This window comes from Phoca vitulina, unplaced genomic scaffold, assembly GCF_004348235.1.
Source record: "Phoca vitulina isolate PV1807 unplaced genomic scaffold, GSC_HSeal_1.0 scaffold74, whole genome shotgun sequence".
In the NCBI taxonomy this organism is placed as follows: Eukaryota; Metazoa; Chordata; class Mammalia; order Carnivora; family Phocidae; genus Phoca; species Phoca vitulina.
Window position 1 is genome coordinate 5,595,394 of NW_022589777.1, and position 16,819 is coordinate 5,612,212.

A 16,819-nucleotide genomic window follows, 5' to 3' on the forward strand; every position below is an offset into this window, starting at 1 on the left:
CGCTTCTACTCAATTTCAGACCGCCAAGATGGAGAGCACACAAAATGCCCGTTGATGTTTGACAACCCGCTGAGGAAAGGGATGGCTGCAAAAAAAGGAGCTGGTTCTCTCTCTCCAAACTCACGGCATGCTAGGCTAAAAAGTCACACTCAAGGTCAATAAGATCAGGGAGACGTGATTCCAGTCATCAAGCAATCATCAGTAAGAAACTAGAAATAAAAATTCACAAGTGCTCACATCTCCGTGAGTAGGAATATTGCACGGGAACATATCTGGGCTCTGTAATGACAGGTGATGAGCAGGTATCACGTAAAGGTAGTGTGCACAAGAGGGGGAAATGTTATTCTTCACCTGGTCCCACCTCTAACCCTTGCTGGCTCTAGAGCAACTCACCAAGCTTGCTCCCTTCATTTCTGAGGAGAAAGAACATTTACTGGTGTGTGTATATAAACTAGGGGAAAGGAAGAGGCAGAATTTCAACCTCCCCCATCCAAAATGAGAATTTTAAGTAGGACTTTGGGCAAGAATCCTATTTTCTTTGAGGCCACCCAAACTCATGTGCAATGAGAAGGTGACATGAAGAATTTCACAGTTGTTTGGGACTTCAGAGGTCACCTACTCCAGGATGGGGGCCCTTTAACAAACACAGTGCTACATACGGCCAGTAGACACTAAAAACCTAGGATTCAGTAGGTTTCAGGCAGCCTCACTGAAGAATAAAACAGTACGTGCATGACTGAGTGCTTTTTATGAATACTTACTCATATACTTATTCAAATACTTCACTTTGGCAAATAGAACCCCTGGGAAGTATTCCCTTTGTCACGTTAACAAGGGACCCCCCACTCTGAGACTCGGGGGGGTTTTCTCATTCCCACTTACCTACCAGTAGGATGTCCCTCACCGGTTGTAAAGATGAAGTGAAATAATGAAAATCAAATAGCACGTATCTTGCATCCTCTACCAAAAATAGCTACTAAAAATATATTCTAGCTTCCTTTCTGAGTTCACACTTTTGTTCTATACTTCTAAATAAGAGTGTATTTGGTCATGTCGTTTCCTTTTCTCTTTTGTATTATGTTTCCTTCTGATCTCCCCCATGAAGTATGGACTTCAAGAACAGGTACTCTGATGACCGTTGTTTTATATTCCTGTGGCTCTCTGCATATAACTCACAGCGACTACTCAAATAAATGTTAAGACACTATTTTATTCTCTCTTTTTAAAATGTGCACCCATTTGTATAAGTTGGTGCCTGTTTGTTCATCTTGAAAAATACTCATCCTTCAAACATGAAAGTTACCACCTCCAAGAAGCCCTCCCTAACTATCTCAGCTAGAATTAAAAGTAGATTCACTTATTGCTCCTAACTCTTCACTCCCTCCCCGAAATAGCTATGCAACCATGTCACCACTAGAGTAAGCAGCGTATTAATCCCAACCTTCCTGTTGTTGGGCTTGACCTGTGACTTTGGTCAATGGAATGCTGCAAATGTGATACAAGCATAGGCTTGTGTGGGTTGGCTTGGCTGCTTATACTCCTGCCACTGGCTGCAAGAAGAGCCTGCCCTAGGTAGCTTCTGACTTTCCAGTCCGGGTCCCAGAAAAGGAGATATAAGGTCAGACCCGACCCTGAGCCACCCGAAGTAAGGCCATCCCAGCTGACCTGGAGATTATGGGAAGAAATAAATATTTGTTGTTGGAAGCCACTGAAGTTTGGGGTTGTTATAACACTTCTGTTGCAAGAGCCCGACTAACACAAAAACTTTCTTCTCCGTATATATACCCCCACCGCTATAATTATTTATCTTCCTTCAATCACTCCCATTTGACTGTGAGTCTCTGAATGTAGTAAGTAGGTAAGTAGATGAATGAACCTAATCCAAGTATACAAGTTCACCAGGGGATGGCTGTCTATTCTTTCATGCAGAATAGCTTCTTCCAGCATAATAACCTCCTTAGATCTCAGAGGCTAGCAAAGAAATAAATTGAGGCCACATTCGGAGAACCATGGACGCTGCCATATGGTTCAGTGAGAGACTGTTTTAAAGTCAATGAGTATGGGACAGGCAGAGAACAAAGGAGAAAAACAACTCAGGTTGTCCAGCAGTGGTAACTGGGAGTGTTGCTAAAGGAGGAAACGCTGGTTTCTACATCTTCATGTACAACCACAAGCTAACCAGTGCTTCTGCATAAGAGCTTCTAAGGGTTGAAGGTTTTTCCTAAAAATCAGTGAGACAAAGGGCAATGTCTTCATTTTACAGAGAAAGGAGGGAAGAGCTAGAACCTTTGACTCCTAATTGGGAGAGACAGCAGCAGAGCCCTTGGATGGCAATCAAGACTCTTCAATACCAGGTGCTTTCCCAATTCCCAATACTCCGGATGCTATCTATCATAGGAGCTAATCAAACATTTCATTCAGCAAACATTTATTGAGAGCCTATTATGTGCCTGGCACTGTTGTAAGCACTGGAGATACAGTGATACATAAGACAGAAAAAAATGTCCAGTCCTTGTGGAGCCTACTTGCCCCTCAGAGGAGACATCAAACTAAATAATAATAATAATAATAATAATAATAATAATAATAATAATAAATGCCCAAATAATTAAATTATGTAACTTGCCAGAAGGTGGTAACAGAGCAGAGAAGGGAAGGGGGGAGTTGGGAGTTTTAAGGGGGTGGTTAGGGTTGGTCTCATTGAGAGGATGACATGTGAACAAATTTGACAGAGGTGAGTTAACAAGCCACACTGGTATCAGGGGGTCCTGCGGTGGAGGCGTGTCCGGCATGTTCAAAGAACATCAAAGAAGTCAGTGCTGGAACAGCAGAGTGTGCCCAGAGGAGGACAGGTTAGAGCAGGGCAGAAAGAAGTAGATCGTACTGTATTAAGTTTTACATTAGCGCTGTACAATTTCTGGCTTTTACTCTGAGATGGGGCAGCATTAAGGAAAGGCAGAAAAAAAGGAAGTAAATATTTACTGGGTACCTCCTACACACCTGGCACTTAACACTATCTCATAGGATCCTCACAAAGATCTGAGGCAAGTATTTTATGATCTGTGTTTTTCAAATGAGGAGAGTAGGGCTCAGGGTGGTGTCTGCCACCATGCTTGTGTGGTGGGGCTAGTATTTCCAGTAGCTTTTTTTTTAAATTAAGATTTTATTTATTTGAGAGAGAGAGTAAGAGAGTGAGCGACCGAGAGAGAGAGAGAGAGAGAGAGCACACGTACACAAGCAGGGGGAAGGGCAGAGGGAGAAGCAGACTCCCCGCTGAGCAGGGCTTGATCATGACCTGAGCCAAAGCAGACGCTTAACTGACTGAGCCACCCAGGCTCCCCTTGTCAGTAGCTTTGTCAGCTTAATCCACCCCAATGCTGACCTCTCCTTTAATTCTCCCCTCCACAGACTCCTCAAACTGGGAAGCAGAACGAAACTCTTTTGTCTGACTGTGGACCTTCATTCTCTGCTTAAGCATAGAAAAATCACTGGCCCACAGTGGGGCAGTCAGCAATCAGAGCAATTTCTGTGCAAAAATTGGGAGGGATAAATTTTGGGCACAGGGATTCCTGATGTGTTCACAGAAAGAGTAGCTCCCAGGGTGAGCAAAAAGTTCTCCTAAGCTTCAGCCTCCCTCCCACCCATTCTCATTATGCTGCTGAGTGACTTTTCTGAAAGTCAGATCTGACTAAGCCATATTCGCAGGTTTAAAACCCTTCACCACTTCCCATTGTCCATTGGCTAATGCTCAAACTCCTTACTGTGGCCTGTGGGACTCACGTGACCTGGCACCAGCTTTCTTCCCCAAGTGCTTTTCCTTAGGCTCCCCACACACAACTTTTCAGTTACTTTTGCCCCCCAGGCCTTTCTATATGCTATTCCTTCTACTTGGAATACCTTTCCTGGGCTAATACCTCTTAAATCTCAAGTTAGATGTCACTTATTGCACAGAAGCCTTTCCTAACCTCTCAAGGCCAGGTTAGGCATCCCTCTGGTGTGTTCCATTAGCACCCGACTTTCTGAGTCGGGATATTCATCACACCGTCTCGAATCCTTATCTACTCAAGCTCATCCTCCACTCATTTACGAGCAAGGCCTGGGCCTCTGAGTGCTTTGTGACCCCAGCACTTGCCACTGTGCCCTACATCTGCTAGGCACTCACATATTTAATGCATGAATACAGATGGAAGAGGACTGAGCTTCCACTTCTTCCTTCGCTGAAAAACCAGGTCCATATTATTCAAGGAGTTCCAGCCCCTAGTCCTTCACATGACTGTGTGGTTTAAATAAATCACATGAGTTCCCCAAGTCTCAGTTTTCTCATCTATGTGACAGATGTTTTTACTCCCACTTTCCCCTTTCTTACAGAGATGATTGTGACGCTCTGGCGAGAAGGCAGGACACTATGGAGAATAAACAAAGAGTGAGCAGCAGTGGGAGCGGCAGCATGGAAGGGAAATTTATAGGCTCCAAATGCAGATTGTGCTGAATTCAAGTTTTCCATGTGTCAGCCCTGCTGTGCCACATCTACGAAAGCCAATGCTCTTCTCCTTGTCAAGTGTCCAAAGTTAAGCTAGAGAGGGAAACCAAGGCCCCAGACAGTTGGTGTCTGCTGGTGATCACAACTAGAAGAGCTAGACTTATAGGTCTAAACCCAGTCATTGTGACTGACCAAACCCTGGTTGGAGCCTGATTAACAATATTTGTTCCCCACTGTGCTCTGGTGCAAGGGCAGGCCCACAGAGCCCCTCTTCCTTCCCCACGTGACTGTTGTTGTACCAAAGCCTGCAGACCCCAAGCGAGGGGAGGAAACCTCAAGTAAGTAGTGACTCTCACATGATAAGGTTTTTAGAAGAGAAGCAAATTGTGCTGACAGTCCCATGACATCTAGAATCAAGGCTGGGAAGAAAAATCTGGGAGGCAGAAGGAGAGCAGGAATAAATAGGCTGGAGTCAGGGTGGAGTTGGGGAGAACAGCACTGACAGAAACAGCCCAGATCAATTAAGGGACTCACCCCCAGCAGCGACAAACCATCACACATCAAATCAAGTGTTTTGTAAGCTTCCCAGATCATAGTGGCATCGAGGCATAAATGGAATAACCCACAGATGGCTCAGGGGATGCCTAGGAAGGAGCAAGTGGAATGGAACAATCAGAGAAACTTTGCTCACCTCCCGCCCAGCGCAATTCTCCTTGCTGCATACCAAACTGGTGTCATCAGACCCACAGGCCGCCCTGCCAGGGCACCCATGCCCAAAGCCCTCATTCCCCTGCGGGGCTTCTCCACTTCTCAGGCTTACTTTGCACTATGGTTGAACTTGTCCCTAATTTTTACCCTTTGCCTCCAATTTGCCCTGGCCCCCTCAGCTTGCTCTCTTTCTTTCTTTTTCTTTCTTTCTTTCAAGATTTTATTTATTTATTTAAGACAGACAGAGATAGCGACAGAGAGAGCAAGAAAGAGCACAAGCAGGGGGGGAGGGGCAGAGGGAGAGGGAGAAGCAGGCTCCAATGTGGGACTCGATCCCAGGACCCTGAGATCATGACCTGAGCTGAAGGCAGACGCTTAACTGACTGAGCCACCCAGGTGCCCCTCACTCTCCCTTTCAAACAACAATTTAAAAGGAAGATGGCTTTCTTGTTCTCCCTGAGTCTCCTTTGTTGAGGGGAAGATGAGCTTCCTTCTTCCCTTGGCTGTTCCTCACATGCCGTTGTCTAAACTTTTTAAGATCTTGCTCATTTTTCTCTGAACTGAAAAATGAGCAGGTGGTGCTAAGTGCCTTACCTATGTGATCCCACTGAATCTCTCTGCCCACCCAGCGAGGCAGGTATTCTCCACATCATGCAGATAACATTGGGCTCAAGGAGTTAAATAACTCATCTATAGTCACTCAAGCAGAACGTGATTTGAGGCCAGAGCTGGAAGGTTCTAAAGCCACTGTTTTTCATCTTTCACTACATTGCCACCCCTTATTCTCAGAGAGATCACACAGCTAGTCAGGAACAAAGAGGAGACTAGACCCCAGTTTCCGGATGCCCAGTCCAGGTCTGTTTTCACCCTGCTTTCCTCTTTCCGTACATTCTCTACTTTCTTCTTTGTCATCTGCTCTGAGCAACATGCATTGGCCCTCAAAGTAGGGCAGGCTCCCCTAAGCACAATTTGTAGGAATAGGAAAATGATTGGGCCCTTTTGATTTGTTTTATGGACAGACATGGAAAGGAGCAAAAGTACAGGACAGAGGGGAAAAGTCACCTGTGTCAACATGCAGGAGTTTATAACATGGCCCTGAGCCTCTTTAGAATAGCAGAGACCCTGGGAACCAGAAATTGTTACTAAAAAACCTACCTTTATGTGCTTAAACTCAATCAGAATGTGTTGTCATATACTTACATAGAGATGTGTTTACATGAAAAGCAAACTTTGTCCACAGCACTGTCCAGAAACAATGCCACATGATTATTTTGTTTCTGTGTGGTCAGTGCTTTTATCACACTATTTAAAAATATGCAAATTACTCAACCTAATATGTTGCCTAAATAGGGCTTCTTGAGAGGAAAGCATAATTCATTGTCTTATGACTGGTTCAAGTTAACTGCTCAAAAATGTGAATTAAATGAATAAATAAAATGACTAAATGAAATAAGCCTATGAGTAAGTGAACAAATGAAAGGTTATAGATAGAATATGTTAGTTTTTATCCAATGATAAATTTGTTTTATTTTTTCTTAGGGAACAACTGAAAAATCAAAACTCATGGGTACCTTCAAGATACAAAGCTTTCACTTTCGTGAGGATTATTCCAAAGGTGGAAACCATTTTTCTACTTCATTCTTCTCCTCCAGCTCCAGGCTGATGTGGCCGACAGCTCATGTTTCCCACAGACTAACTTGGTGACCTCAAATTAAGAATGAAGGAGACAGAGAGAAGGAAAGATTCCTTTACACGTGACCATTCCCCCACCCCTTAATCTCACATTCAAACCTAATGATAATGTCTCCAGATTTCTGAAAAACTCACCTCTGCCATTCCCAGGTAAGTTTGGACTTGTGGTACCCACAGAAACAAAATATTTGCATCAAGCCCCAACAAAGGACAAGATAATGGGCCATGTGAGGATGACAGGATCACACACAACTAACCCTCCTCCAAGTACTATGTGAAGTACTAATAAAGGAGGCCCAAACCAAGTATTGGGGGTCACAGGAATTTAGGAAGGAAATAAAGTGAAGTGAGCCTTGATGGCTGAATTAGAGATGAGAGCAGGAATTCTGGACCAGTGTACTGAGCCACAAAACCATGAAGGGATTCAAAAAGAAGGCCGGTAACCAGAGTATAGGGTATGAACAGGGAAACAGTACCCGGGGTCAGACCCCACAGCGCCTAAAATGCCAGAGAAGAGAAATTTGAACCTGAATTTTTCACATTTTCCAGTCTTGATAAGTATGCCAGAACCACCCTCTAAATCTGTATTTCCTTGGTATATCAGGATTCCAAAAGATGAAAACAGTGAAGAAAGAAAGGAGCTGGGGATGGGGTGCCTGGGTGGCTCAGTCGTTAAGTGTCTGCCTTCAGCTCAGGTCACAATGCCAGGGTCCTGGGATCAAGCCCCACATCGGGGGGCTCCAAGGGAAGCCTGTTTCTCCCTCTCCCACTCCCCCTGCTTGTGTTCCCTCTCTTACTGTCTCTCTGTCAAATAAATAAATAAAATCTTAAAAAAAAAAAGGAGCTGGGGAAACAGGCAGCTGAAATTCATTTTAAGCTACATATTTGGGGGTACCTGGGTGGCTCAGTCGGTTAAGTGTCTGCTTTCAGCTCAGGTCATGATCCCTGGGTCCTAGGATCGAGCCCCATGTCAGGCTCCCTGTTTCTCCCTCTGCCCTCTCCCCTGCTCGTGTTCTCTCAAATAAATAAATAAAATCCTTTAAAAAAATAAAACAAACTTCATATTTGGGCAGAAAACTCAAATCTTTCAGAAAGGATGACAGTCTACAAAAGGGATGATTTACCTTTGACAACCTATCCACAAGGAGCTTTAACACACAGTAGAACAAGCTTCATCTGACATTGCACAGACCTGCTGTAAAAGCCAACATATCCATGGGTTGTAATTGATTACCCAGCTTGGGAAGCACCAGGAGCCTTGCCTAAGTTCAAAATTCCAGAGAAACATCCTCCCCCCCTTGAAAGGGCAGCACCCACCACAGTCCCAGATATCAGTTCTGGAAGAGGGTAAGTTGTATGCTCCAAAAGTTCTGATAGTATAGCCAGTCCCTGCCCTCGGAGAGTCGATGTTCTGGAAAAGGAGGGCAGATGTTGAACAAGCTCGAGAAGTCCTACAATAGAGGGGGCTGCTATAAAACTCTTAACCAGAGGGTTTAATGTAGTTTTGGGGGCCAGGGACGGCCTCCATGAAGAAATGCAATCTCTATCAACTAAGCTCTGTAGTGACATCTAAACTGGGAGTTCTGTCACTTTAACTAAATTCATCATCGTTTGTATCCAAATGTGGCTGAGGAGTAGCAGATTCCCAGACTTTGCTCAAGACCTACTGAATCAAAATCTTCAGGGCCGAGGCCCAGGAATCTGCATTTTCTAAGATATTCCCACATGATGCCAGATGCTTGGTCAGGTCTGGGAATCACAGCTGTGAAGGATTCCTGAGAGGTAGAAACCACCTATGACTGGTTAAAGAGCACAGCAACTAGTCAAAGTGAAACATGTCATTGTAAATCAATTGTTTTCCAGCTGTAACAACAGCAAACCCGAAAATGGGAGTAATAGCTGAATCATAGTCATCACTAGTTCTCTGTGCAGATGAGGAAGCTGAGCTGCAGAGGTTAGACCAACTTCCTACAGTCACACAGCTACCCAGTGTGAGAGCTGGGACACCCTGAGGGGGCCTCCTTTATCCTCCAGGACAAAAGCATCTTCAACCTGAGTAAGAATTGCCACATGAACTAAGAAGTGGATTGAGCCGCAGTTCAGAGCGCCTCTGAAACCAGCACATTGATAATAGCAGGCATTCCAGATGAATTCTAGATTTAATTATTTTCTAGGTTTCACATTCAGAGGAAGGGAGTACAGCAACCAGCTGATTTATTAACTAGGCTGGAATTAACCCAGGATCATAAAGTTAACTCAACTGGAGCAATCAGCAACTCAGACTTTAAGAAGGACTCCATAAAGCCTCACTTTTGGTAAAATCGTGTACATTCCTCCTTGGGAATGTGAGGGACTCTCTCTAAATGTCCTAACTCCGGAGTTCCCAAACCTGGCTGTACATTAGAATCAACCTGAAAAGCTTTCAAAAAAAAAAAAAAAATTAGCCATGCCCAGATCTCTTCCTCCTCTAACCACCCCTCCCTGCCATGACACTGTTATACACTGTTATTTTAATGTCCTTGAATTCTAGCTCAGAAAACAGCTGTTACTCCAGAGCTAGTGGGACAGAGCTCACGTTTACTCTATCATGTTCAGATACCTCATGCTGGAGATGCTCCTTCCTTCCTCAGTTGGGTATGCAACAGAATCATGTTCCTTTAAAGGCATCCTTTAAACCACTTTTATGGAGGAGAAACTTGGCCCTTTATTTCTGATCACATTGGCAGCAACACGAAGGGGAAAGAACATGAGATTTAAAGTCATAAGATCTGGTATGAAATCTAGTTACCTACTTAAATATCTTGGTGGCCATAAATGTGGCACTTACCTGAGTCTCAGTTTCCTCATTTCTAAAATTGAGACTAACCACTGCCCATCTCCCTCACTGAATCACAACAAATCCACACCATATATGGAAAGACATTTTATCAACTACAAAATGCTATACCATTATATTTATCCTCTCACTGCCTAACAGCATGAGCTCCATCAGACCGCATTAGACTAAAGAAGAGGAAGGGTGCATAGTGCAGTCTAGAAGAAATGAAGAATGTTTCCACTCTGCCTGCCTTCATATTGACACTTCACCTGCCCTGAGACATAAAAGGCAATAGTGTTGTAACTAGATGCCAAATAACTACAGGTAAGTTCCCCTCACAGGAGTCCTAGGAAATATCTGTCTTGATATCCATAAAGTGTTTCGAGGTGATATTACTGAATGAAAGGTGCTATTTCGTGTAACTATCATGTAATCAGTATCACCTCTGCCCAGGCATCATGCCAGACTCTTTACAGATATGACATCCCTAAATCATCAAAATCTTCAAAATCCAACCAGCCTCCAAGCTAGTTGCTGTAATCCAGAAGAACCTTCACCATGACTGAGAAGACATGAGAGATGACCAACCACATCTAAGACAGCACTTAACATTAAAAAGGACAGCAACTATCCTAATCCCAGTTTAGTTTTCCCCAAACTCTAGTCCCTTTACTTATTTCCCAGGACAGCCTGACTCAGACTCAGTACAACGCCTCACAGAAGGATAAAAACTCTAATGAGCAAATCTCATGAAAAATTCAGCTGGTCTTTTGGAGAAAAACAGCTGGAGCTGACCTTAGGAATTCCACTAATTCCCCCTACCACACAGCCTAAAAATAGCCAACGAGCATTTCTAGCTAGTGATGGCCTTTCCTTTAAAGGACATAATATGCAACAAGGCATGCTGGGGTCATAGCCCAAACCATACAATCCCCATGATAGATCCTTGGCCAAGTGTTCCTATGAGAATCTGCTTTACAAGGTCAACACTGAAATTTCATTGTCAAGGCTTCCCCTGCCCTACTCCCCAGGTACCACCGAGTCTGGATAAAGATGAACACTATCAGCCACCTACTACCTCTGTAGCCATGAGTGAGACACTTCCCCTTCCTTGGCCTCAGTTTCCAAAGCTGTGAAATTAAATGTTAGACTCTGACCTCTAAGGCCTTTTCCCGGTGTAAGACTCCCTGGAAGGTACATTCCATGGTTCCTCATTCACACCTCTCACTGTTACATGAGCCCCTACAGATCTGCCCCCTGCTTCCTCTCCATTTGCCCCTACACTATACCTTGAGGTTCCTTAAATTTACCTTTGTGTCTTCAGAATATGAACCCCTCTCTGCCTATAATGCTTTTCCCCAGCTTCATAAACTCCTACTCATTTTTCAAGTCATAGTTCAGGTATCACCTCCTCCGGTAAGGTGAGTCTAGCCCCTTCCTCAGAAGCTGGGTTAGAGTCTTGGCCTCTGTAGTCTCACAAAACCCTGCGTTATATAACGATTGTCTATCTCCTTATCTACCTCCCTTATAAGCCTGGATGCCTCTTGAAAGTAGAGACTCCATGTCCCTCTCCTCCATATTCCCACTATCTGAACTTGTGCCTGCCTCTTTGCTGATACCGTACTGCATTCCACCAGAGTACTGCATTTTATAGTGTTTGTCCAAAGACCAGAAATTGATTTTTTTAAGTATTGTTTTCTCTATTCAAAAAGCGAGAAAATAAACTCTCTCTAAACCCTTGCCTTATTAGGAAAAAACACATACAGTGGTTAGGAACTGTGATATCATCTTTGCAGAGTAGAAAAATATACATTACATTTTCCCTGAGAAACCTCTCTTTTAACCATCTGAACCACGATTTAAAAAAAAAAAAAAGATTCAAATTTAGAAATGATGTGCAACTTGGTGGGTTTTGGGGTTTTGTGTGTGTGTGTGTGTGTGTGTGTGTGTGTGTGTTTTACCAAGAGGAAGGAAAATTTCCAAAAGGGATAAATTATACACCAAGCTTTCTTAAAAATTCTCAGCCAAGCTCTGGAAAATCAGATGAAAATCAGCAAGAAAGAATGTGATCTTGTATCAGAAAAGCAAAATGCCTTATTAACCACTAATAACATTAAAAGGCACATATATGTGCATGTATTATAGAAGATTAAAAAACTAAGTTAATTAATGAAATTAATAGGTAGGAGTCGGACTTGGCGAAAGAGTAGAAGAAACAGACATTTTATCTTTCTCCAGTACCTTCTTCCATTTTTATACACATTATCGCTATAGCACTAGGAAACCAGCAAAGCAGGCAATGTCATCTGTGTTTGCAGATGAGGAAACTGAAGTTCCTGGAGGTTAAGGGACTTGCCTCTAAGCTGCAGAGTTGGGATTTGAACCCAGGGCTGCCTAACTCTGAGTTCTGGCCAACACACCACAAAGAGCTCTGGTAAAAGTGAAGAAAGGAAGGGCCACACACACAGTGCCCTGAGAAGGAACCCAAAGATGCAAAGAAGAGCCGAGGTTTCCCTCAAGCCCCTGTACACACAAAACACTAGCTTTGCAGTACAGAATGTTGTGAAACTTGATGTGTGAAGCAACCAGTTACAAAGGGATTTTTATTCTTTCTATGATCCCAATTTATCAACATAAAACAAACTCCTGAAGTGTGAAGAGCAGGCAGGGAGTATGATGTTGCAGCATCAGCAAATCTATTTTCCTAAACCCTCATGAGCAACAAAAAATCCTTGCACTGATCTAGGAAAGAGCTTTACAGGATTAGCCAAAGCCCAGAGATGATCATCGACACTTTGTTAGTTGGGGTCAGCCTGTGCCATGCCTGGAGGAACAGCCAAAGACCAGGATTCAGGTCCTTGTTCCGCCATAAATGACTGAAAGCCTTTGGTGTCCCTCAGCTCTCACAGTGTCCTCACCTGTAAAATGAGGCTTGTGGTCTCTGATCACTCAGACATCTTCCAAATGTATAATTTTTTTTCCTCATGGGCATAAAAGCAAACAGGCAGAATGAATTCCAACACCATGACCAAGCTAGCTGAGGGAGAAGGAGATGCAGAGGAAGAAAACTGGAGGAAAAAAAATTATTCTGCTGCCCAGTGCAAACACCTTTTAGAAACTAAACATTTTGAATAAGATAGAGCTATATTGAGGGAGGGAATGTTAATGAGGAAAACAAGATACAAAAATTGACAAAAGTCTTCCTTCCCTTCTTTCTGTCGCTCCCTCCTTCCCTTCCTTTAGCTCACTGAGAGTGTCCCCTGTTGGGGACTGGGCTAGGCACTATTGGGACAACTATTAGGTAGTAAGACCTGGCTTGTGTTGTCAAGAAGACTTTGGCTCACGGCAGTAATAATGGCTCCCATTTGTACCACGTTGGGGGTTCACACTATACTCGGGCACATGCACTCTTCACAGCAACCTCGGCGGGTAGAGAGGGTGGGTAGGAGTAAGCATCCTCATATCGCCCTTTCATTGATGTGAAAATTGAGGTTCCGCAAGGTCAGGTGGCTTGTCCAACATCACGCAGCTGCTAAGTGACAGAGCTGGGAAAAGAATATGTTTCCAAAAGGGGAAAAGGACTACAAACAAAGGGGGCATACTTCAGCATCAATTATGTGATAAGTGGGGAAGTGAAGAGATCAGAGCAAGAACTGGGAAGAAGTGAGACTTGAAGTGACCTTTGAACATGAGGGAAGATTTAGACAATTCACACCCCATGCTCACTGACTTCAGTGCAGAAGACAACACAGTACTACTTTAGAGGGTGGAGTGCAGAAAAACATAAGGATGTCTATATTTATACACACACAGAAGCACATTGTCTCTCATTTAAGACGTGGTGATTCTTTAGCTGTCATCAGTAATCAGCATGTGTGTGCTCTGAGTGTTTTTCCCAGGAGCACAAATGGGTGGCTTTGAGCCTTTTCCTTTGGCACTCGTGGTGGGTGTCAGGGAGAGGGCCACATGGTGTTAGGGATATGTGATCTGTACCCACTGAGCTAGGGTGAGAATCCCTGACCTTGGCACTTTTGGCCATTACTGTAGCTACCTGAGCTAATGGCCTTCTCAGTCAAGTATTTTTCTCCGTGGGTGTGACTAATCACATGCTTGTACAGCAAGCCGGCCTTCCCAGACTGTATTCATTGCTACCAAGGCTCAAGAATGTAATTAATGACCAACCTGGACCCGTTCCTAAGGTGGGAAGAGAAGGAGGAAAATAGCTGGGAAAGATTTCAAGGTGATGATAGAGCCTTAAAATTACAGAAGGGCTTAATAAAGCAGGCCCAGGCTCTGTACATCATACAGAATGGGATTTAAGCCAAAAAAGCAGGAATTGGGGAGACTGTGGAATCAGACTAAAGGTCCTTGAGAGGGGAAGTCTCAGGCACAAAGAAGAGTGAGATTCAGGTTAAACCACAGACCTGCAGGAAGGGAATTTAGGTGACACGAATTCCAAGGGTTACTCCTAGCAGAATTACAGGTCTGACTAGTAAGACTTCAGTCAACCCTCCAGAATTCTTGTCCACCCCCCCACTTTTTTTTTTAAATCAGGTAACATTTCTAACAACATCTATTTCATCAAGGGTTCTGAGATGAAATTCACAGGGTACAGGGTATGATGAGATTAATCAATCCTGTCTCACTCCCAACCCCAAATAACAGACAAGCAGTAGGGATGGGGTGAAAGCAGGGACTATCTGATGGCGGTACCCAGGAAGTGGTTTTGGATGTTGGACTCGAAGCTAGAAGTGACTCTTTCCACCAAAGGGAATTTTTTTTTTAAGATTTTATTTGTTTATTTGAGAGAGAGAGAGAGAGAGAGAGTGAGTACTCACATGAGCAGGGAGGAGGGGCGGAGGGGGAGGGAGAAGCAGGCTCCCAGCTGAGCAGAGAGCCCCATGTGCGGCTTGATCCCAGGACCCTGGGATCACAACCTGAACTGAAGGCAGACACTTAAACAAATGAGCCACCCTAGCACCCCCACCAAAGGGAATTTAAACCTTCTCTTCCATCACATCAGAACCCAGTACTATTTGCAGAACAAATACAATGACCAGAGAGAAAGAGAGCTACCAAGTAAGAGAGTAGAACCTTCTCCAGCATCTTTTCAGCTTTTCTGACATCCTGAGGCACTCATCAGAACACGGCAAAGCCTTCCATAGACATCCACCGATGGAGACTTGAAGACTTGTCCTCAGGCAAGGACCTAATGATGACTAAGAGGAACAGGATAGACACATATACACTCTACTTGTCACTATATATTCTAAACACAGAAGATGGATATAGATACACATACATACAGGGATATATGTAATATATATACATATTGAGTTCTTAGTCATTTGCAATCAATTTATGAAATCCTGAGAATTCTTTTCTCTGAAGTTACATAGAGAAAGCTAAGCAGGATGGTTGCTAAGTGACTGGCTACGAAACCAGGATTCTGGTGCCCAAATAGTGGGTAAAATCAGGCACCCTCCCCCATAAAAGATGTCCTAAAAAGGCTTGTTTTTGTTCAGATGTAGTTGTTTATTGGGAGGGAGGTAGCAGGATTATATGCCAAGTCCCTGCTATTGCTGTTGTCTCTATGCAGATCCGCCATGCTGGAAGATTTCCATAGCTGTCACACCAGACCCTCAGGCCCACCCTGGAAGGAAGGTGCCATTATCATTCCTCCTTTTCAGAAAAGGAACTGGGCTCAGAGAAGTAGAGTAACTTTAGCCCTTTCTGTCTTCTTAAATACTATGTCATATTTGCGTATATCTGTATATTATAGATATCAATTACAAACTGAGATAACAGAATTTCAAGTTTTCATTTCAAAAACTAAAAACAGATGGGTCAGATAATACTCGTAAAATCTCATCATTCTTTCTTTCTTTCTCCTAGCAGAGGTAAATCTTAAATAGCCAAGCTGTAACAGAAAACTGAAAATATTTAGGTAAAACAATTTATCCATAACTTTGATTTCAGAAAAAGATAAACTCTCAAATATTTAATCAACAAAGGTCGGCAGTAAATACCTCCTAAAGACATGGTGTGTGAGAGAGACCCATCAGGTGCATCGCACCACACAGGGACCATGATGATGACCTGTGTGTGTTGGAGAAAGAACATGCTAGGACTTAGGCAGGGTCAATTTTACTCCCAGTTCAGTTGCTCCCTCGCTATGTGATGTTGGGCAAATCACTTAACCTTCTAGAGCTTCATTCTTCTCATTTGCAAAATGAGGGTGAGGAAGACAAGCTTTCCCAAAGACCCCTGCCAGTAAATACAAGGCTCAGGTTTATATTGGTGAAAGAGCAAAATTCAGACCACAGCAGAATTTGGCTACAGTGGACCATGTCCATTTGGCTACGGGGACCATGGCCCAGTAACTCAAGAGTACTACTTTCATTTCACCTCAAAGCCTGGATAATTCCATCCCAACCCTGCAGGAGCAAGTTAACAGAGCCAGTCCTTCAGTAGTGCTCAAGCTCCTCTAAAGAGTGTGGTATTTTACAACCAAATTAAGTATCCCAATTCTTAACAGTAAACAGCAAACTGGGAGAAATTACTTATCATTAGTTAATCATAACAATATCTTATATATATAACTTACTATATATATGCTAGGCACTGTTCTAAGTACTCTACATCATTAACTCGATGATTTCTCACAACAACATGACAAGGGAAGCATTTTACAGCTAAGGAAATAGGCACAGAGAAACAAAATAATTAGTAAGTGGCAGTGTAGGACTCTACAAAGGCAGCCCAGCTCCAGGGTTCACACTTTGGACCTGCACACCACCCTGCCTCTCTTGGATAATGGTGTCACAAAGCACAGAGTCATTCTCTAGATGGCCTTAGTAGTAGCTTTATTTTTTTTTAATTTTTTTATTGTTATATTAATCCCCATACATTACATCATTAGTTTTAGATGTAGTGTTCCATGATTCATTGTTTGTGCATAACACCCAGTGCTCCATGCAGAACGTGCCCTCCTCAATACCCATCACCAGGCTAACCCATCCTCCCACCCCCCTCCCCTCGAGAACCCTCAGTTTGTTTTTCAGAGTCCATCGTCTCTCATTGTTCGTCTACCCCTCCGATTTCCCCCCTTTCATTCTTCC

General features: G+C 43.5%; 1 protein-coding gene across 6 annotated transcripts in view; it reads right to left on the reverse strand.

Annotated features, from left to right (window-relative positions):
• SYTL2 (synaptotagmin like 2) overlaps positions 1–16,819 on the reverse strand; it is a 118,135-nt gene that overhangs the window by 73,262 nt on the left and 28,054 nt on the right. The window lies entirely within an intron of this gene.